A 10063-nucleotide genomic window follows, 5' to 3' on the forward strand; every position below is an offset into this window, starting at 1 on the left:
TTTGGTTTATGTTTCTAAAAATAAAACTTCTCCTATGGGATACACTTCTATACATTTTATGAAGTGAGGAATATCCACAGTGCTGACCCACTTATCTCCTGCTGAACTGTGGTTTTTTGGTGGTATTTTTTTGTTTTTGTTGGTGTCTCACCCAATATATCATGACCCCTGGAAGTGAAATACGTCTGTCCATTCAGTGGTCATTTTTATACTTAAGAATGTTATTTCTCCCTTAGTTTAAAAGGATACCACCTGTTTTGAAGTATCACACCTTTTTGTGGTTTTCATTCCATGTTCAAATTACTCCAGAATTATTAAAGATACTTGTTCAAAATCCACTCAGTTCCTTCCTCTTTTGATGCTCCTGTGATAACATCTGCAGACGTGGACAGTCACACATAATCTATTCAAGAATCTGTCTTTCTATCACTTACCCACTGCCGTTTCCTGGTTTTCCTGTTGTTTGTTTGTCTGTTTTGTTTTGTATTTCAACATGCCATATCAACAAGCAAAATTTTGATGGAAAAATTACATTCTTTTAATCATTTTTGTTATGTTTATAAACTATTTGCTCAGAAGCACATGGGCAAGCATCGGAAGTACCTGGAAGGCTTGCTTGGCCTTGCCACCACAGCTCTGATTCTGTAGGTCTTGGTCCAACCTTAGAGTGTGTTTTTCTAAAAGTCTTTCAATGTTGCAGATGCTGACAGCTTAGGGGTTGTGTTTTGGAGAACTGTTCTGTATAACTGCACTTCTCAATCCCTTAATCACACTACTGGCTTTAAACATTGACAACTTTCCTTTGCCATCTTGTCTGGAATAACCCAACTTTCACTCAAATGCAAATACCTGTCTCCTTGTGCCTGCATTAAGCAGCAAAAGATGACGGGGGAAGCTATACCATCTGGTGTCAAGTTAAATTTTGTAAACAACTCAGTCTCTCCGTATCCCAAATGTTCACTATTTCTCCTTTCTCCACTTCTGCCAATCATAATTGCTCTTGTAAAAATAATAGGAAGCTACGATTGTCATAGCTAAGAATAATAGAGTTGCCAAGGAGAGCTTCAAACACTAAAAGTGAGTTTAGACATTTGAAAATGACAGAGCCTTTGAATAAAAAAGGAATGTAATATAGACATAAAAAACATGGAGAGATTTGAAAACTACAGTGACTTTGAAGTTAAAAAAAAAAAAAAATGTAACCTGGACATAAAATCCATGGAGAATTTCCTTTTTAATATGCCAGAATAAAAAGAAATGGACATCATCATGTTATGTAAAATGAGTCAGGTACAGAAAGACAATTATTGCATTTCTTTTTTCATATGTGGAAATTAAAACAACAAGAAGATGACCTGAAAGTAGAAAAGCAAGCGTTAGAGGAGGGCAAAAGGAACAGGATGGGAGAGAAAGGAAAGGGTAAGGGGGAGGGTAAGGGGGAGGGTAAGAAGGAGGGTAAGAAGGAGGGTCAGGGGGAGGGTAAGGTGAGAGGGAGGGTGAGAGTGAGGGTGGACAGGATCAGAGCATGACATATGCATGTACATTTCCCTGGGAAATGTCACAGACCCATTAATTTGTAAAATAAATATGCATTAATAATTGCAATAGCAAAGGGTGAATGGAAATAAATAAAATAAAATAAAAATCACAACCTGTATTAAAAAAAGAATACTTGAATCATTATGCTAGATACTAGGAGGAAAATGTAATGTCTTTTGAATTCTACAAGTGGTTTTCACTGGCGGATATCAGGCAATTGAGGAATGTATTTCTGATGCACAATTTTAACACATTTGATTCTGCAAACCAATTATCAATATTCAGTTAAGTATTTTGAGATATTTTAAATATGTCAATAATATCTAATTTTTCTTTTGAATCTGATGACACATAAAGAATTAGCAAGATGTTTACAACAGCCAACATACAGATTCAACCTGAATGCTCATCAACAAACAAATGACTAGATACAACGTATGCACATAGAATGGAGTAATAATAACCAAAAAAGAAACAATGTCAATTTTGGTAACATGGATGAACCTGGAAAGCCTTGTTTTAAATATGATAATATGATGAGACACACACAGAAGGATAAATGCTACCTGGTTGTGTTCACATGTGAAAACTAAAAAAAAAAAAAAAACAAAACAAAAAAAAAAACAAAACAAAAAAATGATCTCATAGAAGCAGAACAGAGAACAGTGGTAACACAGCTTTGTCTGGGGACAGGTTGGGGAGATGTTGGTCAAACGTTACCAGTTGTCAGTTATATGAGAGGAATAATTTCAAGAGGTCTATTATCTGGATGTCTAGAGTTGCTGACATATGTTGTATTCCTCGAAAATGCTTTAATAAGTCAAATCTTTGCAATTCAAACAGTTTATATTTAAGTAATTCTAATATACTACCTGAAATTTTCATTTTTATTATAATTATTAATGCACATGACTTATGCAAACTGCCAGGATTCACTGCGATATAGCTTATATGCATGCATCATGCTTTGAGCATGTCCATGCAAACTTCTTCTATCCTCTTTCACCCCTTTTTCTCTCTCCTTCCTACTAGCTCCCTTCCCAATCTCCCAATCCCTAGTAATTCTACTTTCAGGTCTTTTTGTTTTGGTTTTGTTTTCTTACTTTCCACATGTGAAAGAAATCTTGCAGTACTGTCTTTCTGTTTCTGGCTGATATTACTTAACAGATGACATCCAGTTCCATTTATTTTCTTGCCTATGACAGGATGTCATCCTTTTTATAGCTGAATAATACTCCATTGTGCATATCTAGCATATTTTATTTATGCATTAATCAGTTTACAGGCACCTAGGCTGACTTCAGCCTTGGCTCTTGTGAATAGTGCCACAATAAACATGGGTATGTAGGTATCTCTTTTGTAGGCTGACTTGCTTCTTTTTGGATAAATATTTAAAAGTGGGACACCTGGATCTATCACCATAGATCTATTTTCCAGCTTTTAAGGAGGATTCCTAGTGTTCACCATGGTGGCTTTTCTAATTTACGTTACCATTCATTGCATATAAAGGTGCCTTCTTCACCACACTGTTTTCAGCATTGGTTTGTTGGTTTGCCTTTTGACAATAGCCATTCTACCCTGAGTGAGATGGAATCTCAATGTAATTTTGATTTGTATTTTCCCTGATAAAGTCATTGAGCATTTCTTTCATATATTTATTGACTATTTTGAAAATTGCCTATTCAGATCATTTGCCTATTTCAGATTGGATTATTATTTCTGGTTGTTAGATTTTCTGGGTTCTTTATAAATTCTGGATATTAATAACCTTCTGTCAGATGAAGAGTTGGCAAAGATTTTCTCTCATTCTGGAGGTTGTCTCTTCAATCTATTGATTATTTCCTTTGCTGCGTAGAAGCTTTCTAATTTGATGCAATCCCATTGGTCAATTCCTGTTTGTCCCCTATGTTTTGGGAACCCTATTCAGAAGGTTGTTGCCTCTGCCAGTGTGTTATGCTTTCCTCCAATAATTTAATTTAGGTCCAACCTTAAGCTGCCTGATCCATTTTGAGTTTATTTTTGCACAGGTAAGGAATGGGGTTGAGTTTGATCTTCTAATTTCTTTCTTCTGCATTTTGTAGGTTTCACTGTGGAGGTCTGTTATGGTTTGGATGTGAGGTGTCCCCCTAAAGCTCACATGTGAGACAATGCAGGAAGGTTCACAGAAAAAATGATTGAGTTGTGGGATCTTAACCTAATCAGTGACTTAGTCCCTGATGGGATTAACTGAGTGGTAACTAGAGGCAGGTAGGGTGTGGCTGGAGGGAGTGGTTCATTGGGGGCATGGCTATGGGACATTTGTATCTGGAAAGTGGAGTCTCTCTCTCTCTCTCTCTCTCTCTCTCTCTCTCTCTCTCTCTCTCTCTCTCTCTCTCTCTCCTTCCTGATGTGAGCTGCTTCCCTCCACCACCCTCTCCCACCATGATGTTCATCCTCAACTTGAGCCCCAGCCTGCTATGGACTAAGACCTTGAAATGGTGAGCCCAGATAAACTTTGCCTCCTCTACAGTTGTGCTTGTCAGATCATTTAGTCCCAGTTTAAAAAGAAAGAAAGAAAGAAAGAAAGAAAGAAAGAAAGAAAGAAAGAAAGAAAGAAAGAAAGAAAGAAAGAAAGAAAGAAAGAAAGAAAGAAAAGAAAGAAAGAAGCTGGCTAACACAAGGTCTTTCACTTTCTCAGGTTTATCCCTCAGTGTTTTATTTTCTGTTGCTGTGGCAAGTGCAATTACTTTTCTGATTACTTCCTCTGTGAATTCACTATTGCTGGACAGAAAAGCTACTGATTGTTGTATGTTGATTTTGTACCCTGCTAGCTTGAATTTGTTTATTACACTAAAATATTGTAGTTAGATCTCTCAAGATTCTAAATTTAACTTTGAAGTGTAGTAGATTTGAGGCTATTAAAATACACATGGAATTATATAGATGGTAGTCACGGGCATTAAAAACAACATTAAAATAGAAGATTTTAAAAATCATCACATTAAAATGTATGTATGAACATTCTTTTTGATAGTGTATTTCTAAGTATAAAATATAAAGGAAGTAATTCGCTATTTCTGCTGTTTTTATTTTATTTTACAGCACATTGAAATTATAGACGGGCCCCTGACTCGTCCGCTGGGGTGTCCCCGCCGGGTGTAGCTCCCCGTGCCAGGTGGCCCCGGACTGCAGCTCAGCCACGGGAAACACCACCAGCGACCAGGTGTCCGGGGAGCGTCACAGCGCCCAGCAAGGAGCACAAGATGATGGTGGGGAGCACCGCCGACCCCGCGTCTTGAGCCTGCCGGACTCCTAGCTCCCCGGGGACAAAGAGTTTGCATCATGGCAGCAGGATTTGGACGACTCCATAAAGCCCACCCCGCAGGCCCGGCCTACTGTTATCCGCTGGTCTAAAAGATGAAAGGAGGTCTTCATTTCTGGGTCTTTCAACAACTGGAGCACCAAGATTCCTCTGATTCATAGCCATTATGACTTTGTTGCCATCTTGGATCTCCCTGAGCGAGAGCACCAATACAGGATTTTTGCAGATGGACAGTGGGTTCATGATCCATCAGAGCCTGTGGTTACCAGTCAGCTTGGCACGATCAACAATTTGATCCATGCCAAGAAATCTGATTTTGAGGTGTTTGATGCTTCAAAACCAGATTCTATGGAAAGCTCTGAGACATCTTGTCAAGATCTTTCCAGCTCACCCCCTGGACCTGATGGTCCAGAAGTGCATGTATTTCCATCTGAAGAGAGATTCGAATCCCCACCCATCCTTCCTCCTCACCTACTCCAAGTTATTCTTAACAAGGACACTAATATTTCTTGTGATCCAGCCTTACTTCCTGAGCCCAACCATGTTACGTTGAACTATCTCTATGCATTATCTATTAAGGACAGTGTGATGGTTCTTAGTGCAACCCATCACTACAAGAAGAAGTATGTCACTACGCTGCTCTACAAGCCCATCTGAAGCATCCTGTCTTGCCTCCATGGATTCAGGAGAAGCTTCTCCCTTGCCTTTGAACTGAACCAGTTTTACCTGAGACTGGAAGGCTGATTTGCTTTGAGGCCAATATGTGTGTTTCAGAGCCTCTGAATAGGATGCTCTGCTTTTGCATTTGATTGCAGATGAGAGCTTTATGAGTTCATGGAATTTATTTTAAGAAGAAAACGTATATATATTTGAGGAAGTTACTGGAAGCCTCCTAGAACCAGCTAGATGTATTCTTTCTGTCTGTGGGTATTCGCCAAGACACGTTTGGGGAAGCTTCAGGGATAACTATACAGGCAGTTTTTTTTCCTAACATGTAAGAAGAGCAAACTTTTAGGATCCTTTTTGGGTGAATATTCTATCACTGCTACCTTGGGTGTCCAAGCAATGGACTTGGGCTAGACTGCTGCCCTACTTACAGCTTCTGCCTTGCAGGGGCAGCTTCTCTTGCATGGGGTCTCTGTATTTTCAGTGTGTGGCACAGTCTGTGTTTTTTATGTAACAGATGCCTCACAAGAAGGCTTTGTTCTCTCATTTCACATTCTTCCTTTAATAGCCTCCTTTAGATCCCATACCTGACCCCTCTCATATAAAATTCACTCAGTAAGTGACGCCTTTGAAAAGTTGTGTGGGACCTGACCCACCTTATTGATGAGGGCTGTCAGAAGATCTCCTTTTTAGCCCATCAGAGGTCTAAGCCACTTTGTTACCACTTGTTTTAACATTCTACTAAAGAAAATATGATTCAACCTTATAAGAAAGGCATAATGCAGAAGATCTAGTTTTTGTTTTAATTTGCTACCACAGCTTTGACTGTATGGTGCATTTCCATGGGTTTTCCCATTGGCCTGACCTTGCTTCCAGCTATGCTTTCTCAGAGCAGACAGCTCTGCAGATAGACATGGACCAGGGAACGCTTCCAGGACTTCCACCCTTGAAAGATTTTATGTGCCTGCATTTTTCTTTAATTAAAAAATGCCCTTTCATTGGTCTTAAAGAGACTATATTGAAGAACTTCAGACTTTTAATAAATGGTCCTTAGGATTTTCTTCTCTAGTCCAGAGAAGACAACACTCATATTAATATGGCCAGACCCATGTTCATCTTTACACCAAGTACTGCTCTTGATACAAGTTCATACAGACTCATTGATACACATAATGGATTCCCTTAACTCTTAATATGTATAAGGCCAAGAAGCAAGAAAGTACTCCTGGAAGGCTCTTTGTACTAAATAGTAATAAGATAATTTTTTTAATTTGTGCCTCTTCTTTGTAAATGTGTTCAGTAATAAAGTAGGGTTACTGATTTCCATTTATGGACTGAAAAGTATTCAATTCACCCTTGGGGTTCAGAGATAAAACATTTTTTTACAAGTATCTTGGCTCTTCCATTTTACAGATAAATGCAAATCAAACATTCAACCTTGAAGGAGGCCATACTTGATAGTTGAGAGACTCCTTGATTGCTAAGATGAGCCCAGCCACACTGAAAGGGCACCTACAGGTCAGTTTAACTACCTCTTGTTTTTTCCATGCAATGTTGACCATGCAGGTGTCTTTGGGAATATAGACCTCTTTGATCCCAGATATGAGGCAGTAAGGTGTGGGCTTGTTGTTTTCCAGGGAATGCAAACTACTAAGTGCTGTGATAGTTAATTGCTGAGAGTAGGTACTGCTTTTCCCTTTCAAAGCCACCTTCTGCAACAAAAGGCTTTTGTGGAGAACCTTTAATGGTCCAAACCATTCTGTAAATGGTGTGCCAGTTTTAAAAGTCCAGGCCAAATCCTATTTTAACCAACTCTCAGGATCTTACAGTCTTCAGTTGTGCTGGATTTTGTTTTTATCCTACACCCATTAAATAATTGGGCCACCTAGAAGGATTCAAATCCTGGTTGTTACCTGGAGGATTTGTCATATTCATTTCTTGTCAACAGTATTGAAATGCAATTATCTGTGTTAATGTATTAAACTTTTTACTCCACATAGGTGTATCAGTAGAGTGGAACAGAAAGAGGAACCTCTTCAATGTGTCTCAGGCCAGAGGCTTCTTGTCAGTTGGGTCTGGCTCTTATGACAGTAGGTTTTGTTGCTGGTGATCTTCAGATTAATATCTGGAAATGTAAAAAAAAAAAAAAAAAAAGAAATTATAGATGTTTCCCTTTTTTATATGTGAATCGAGATTGGGAAAGAGATTATTAATAATTAAGTATTCGATTTATATAAAATATCTTGTTTTGCACTTAGTCACAAGTGCATGTATTCCTCTAACAAGGACTTGTATTGCAGTCCTTATACCTGGTGTGTTAATGCACAAATGAATGTTCTGTATATCACTGAACACAACAGAAACAAAAACAAATCCCACATCTTCTAATTTTCTCTGTAAAGAAAAAATTTGGCAAATGGTTTTACTCAAGTATTTATCAGCACTCTGCCAAACACAAATTTAGAGATTGCATGTTGAGGGTTTCAAAAAACTACAGCTTCAGGATAAACTTGGTATGGAGTATTTTGGCAATAGTGTGACATCAGTATCATGGAGAGACATCACACCATTAGACCCAAGAATTTTTACAGAAAATTGGTTTCACTTTTTCCCTAAAACAATTTCTCACCAATTTTTACCTCACTTTATGAGCTTCTTGGGATAACTACGACTTTTATAGTTTTTGCAAAAGAGATAACAACTTGGAATGATAGCCCCATAATTTTCTTCTCTTCATATTCTTTAAAACTACTGAACTGAATGTTTAAAATAAAAATCATAATTTAATGTTTGTCTTAGAAAAAGTCAATATATTAATAAGAAAGAAACCATGTATGAGGGCTATTGAAATGCTTTTCTGTTTTTTTTTTTCCCTATAAAATCCACTTTCATTTTGTGCCTAATCACAGATCCTAGGATTATTTTTGCAACAAAATTATTTTTATAAAATCTTGTTATTTATATATTTTGTTCTTCTTTAGTAGCCCTCTGCTAGCAAGTTCAGTTGTCCAATGATTGCAACTCTGTACTTGGTCCCATTGGAATTGTTTATTTTTAGCACCCTATAATTTATTTAAAAGCTAATGATAAATGTTTTATTTTGTTCAATTTGCAATTGAAAATAATACAAAAATTATCACCATGAAAAAATACTTTCTAATGAATCTACCTACTTTTTTTTTTTTTTTTGTACTGGGGAATGAATCCAGGGATGGTTAACCACTGAGCCACGTCTCCAACCCTTTTTTGTTTTTATTCAGAGGCAGGGTCTCACTGAGTTACTTAGGGACTTGCTAAGACTGGCTTTGAACTTGGGATCCTCCTGCCTCTGCCTCCACCTGGGGGATCACAGGTGTATGCCACTTCACCAAACCAAATTTACATATGTCTTGATATGAGAAATGTTCATGTGAAACTGGGGTCACATAAATAAACTTATAATTTATTTTCAAAACATTGATCTAATTTTCTGAAAATATAATAAATGGCAAAAGTCAAATTTAGCATATTGAAAGACAATGCCAACAATTTGAAATAACAAATAAGAAAAGTCCCCTTGTAGGTAACTCTCTGGAGGTTAACTGGAAAACATTATTCTTCAAATTCTTTTGCAAATTCAAAGGATGCATTACTTTGAAGAATATTATGAGATTTGTATTTGGAACTCTCAACCTTTTATTTGAAATGTGGGAACTTTGTAGGAAGAGTAATTGCACATATCTTGCAGACCTTTTGCCAAATCACCAGTGAACTGCTGTAGCTAGTCAAGGAAAGACCCTGAACTTGAGCTCCTAGCAATTTAGCTAAGAAAGATCCCTAGTTAAATTTGCTGAATCTCTTATTTCCTAAACCCACAAAGTAAAGGTTTTTAAAAAAATGGCACTATTCTTAAAGAATGTGAATACCAATGAGACCGTTGAAATTACAGCAACTCTTCTAGAGAAGCCATCTCCTCGGTGACGTGGTATCTGGTATTTACTGTCTGTACAAGTTATGTGGCTTCCATACCTCCAAACTGAGGAGCTATATGAAAGAGAAAATTTGTAAGCTGTCCTGAAAGTTTTGGAGAAAAACAGAATAAGAATAGAACAAGAATAATGAATGGAATGAGGAAGAAAAAAAAAAAAAAAGAACATAGGAAAGTTTGGAGAGATGAATGACAGAATCAGAAAATTAATACAAGGATGGATTAGGATTTTTATTTGTGACCAGTGACAATAGAGCATTTTTTTTATTAAGTCACATCATTGCCTTTTCTCCTGCAAAGTAATTGCAGTTTCTCATTATTGCAATCATTGGTTAGTGCAGTTTACCTGAGAAACAATAGCTCTGTCTTGCCGACTTTAACATGAAGCAGATATTGTCCTATGTGACTTTTAAAGGAAGCTAGATGGTCTTTCCTACATGTGGAAATTGCATGGCAGGATAAATATACCTGGACAAAAATGAGAAATATAACAGTAATACTTTTTAATTTCTATGACTTATTTCTCAATACCATTTCATTTATTTAGTTTGAATATTGTTTCTAAGTGTTTTTCATCTTCCTGAAGTTAG

The 10063-nt window shown here is 37.2% G+C and overlaps 1 pseudogene across 1 annotated transcript; it reads left to right on the plus strand.

Moving 5' to 3' along the window:
* The first annotated feature begins 582 nt into the window (after positions 1-582).
* On the plus strand, positions 583-5497 carry LOC306663475 (5'-AMP-activated protein kinase subunit beta-2-like; annotated as a pseudogene). The gene is made up of 2 exons: positions 583-644; positions 4637-5497. The product of its transcript is annotated as a 5'-AMP-activated protein kinase subunit beta-2-like (transcript).
* The last annotated feature ends 4566 nt before the right edge of the window (positions 5498-10063 follow it).

This window comes from Sciurus vulgaris (assembly GCF_902686455.1).
Source record: "Sciurus vulgaris genome assembly, chromosome: 6".
NCBI classification, from domain to species: Eukaryota; Metazoa; Chordata; class Mammalia; order Rodentia; family Sciuridae; genus Sciurus; species Sciurus vulgaris.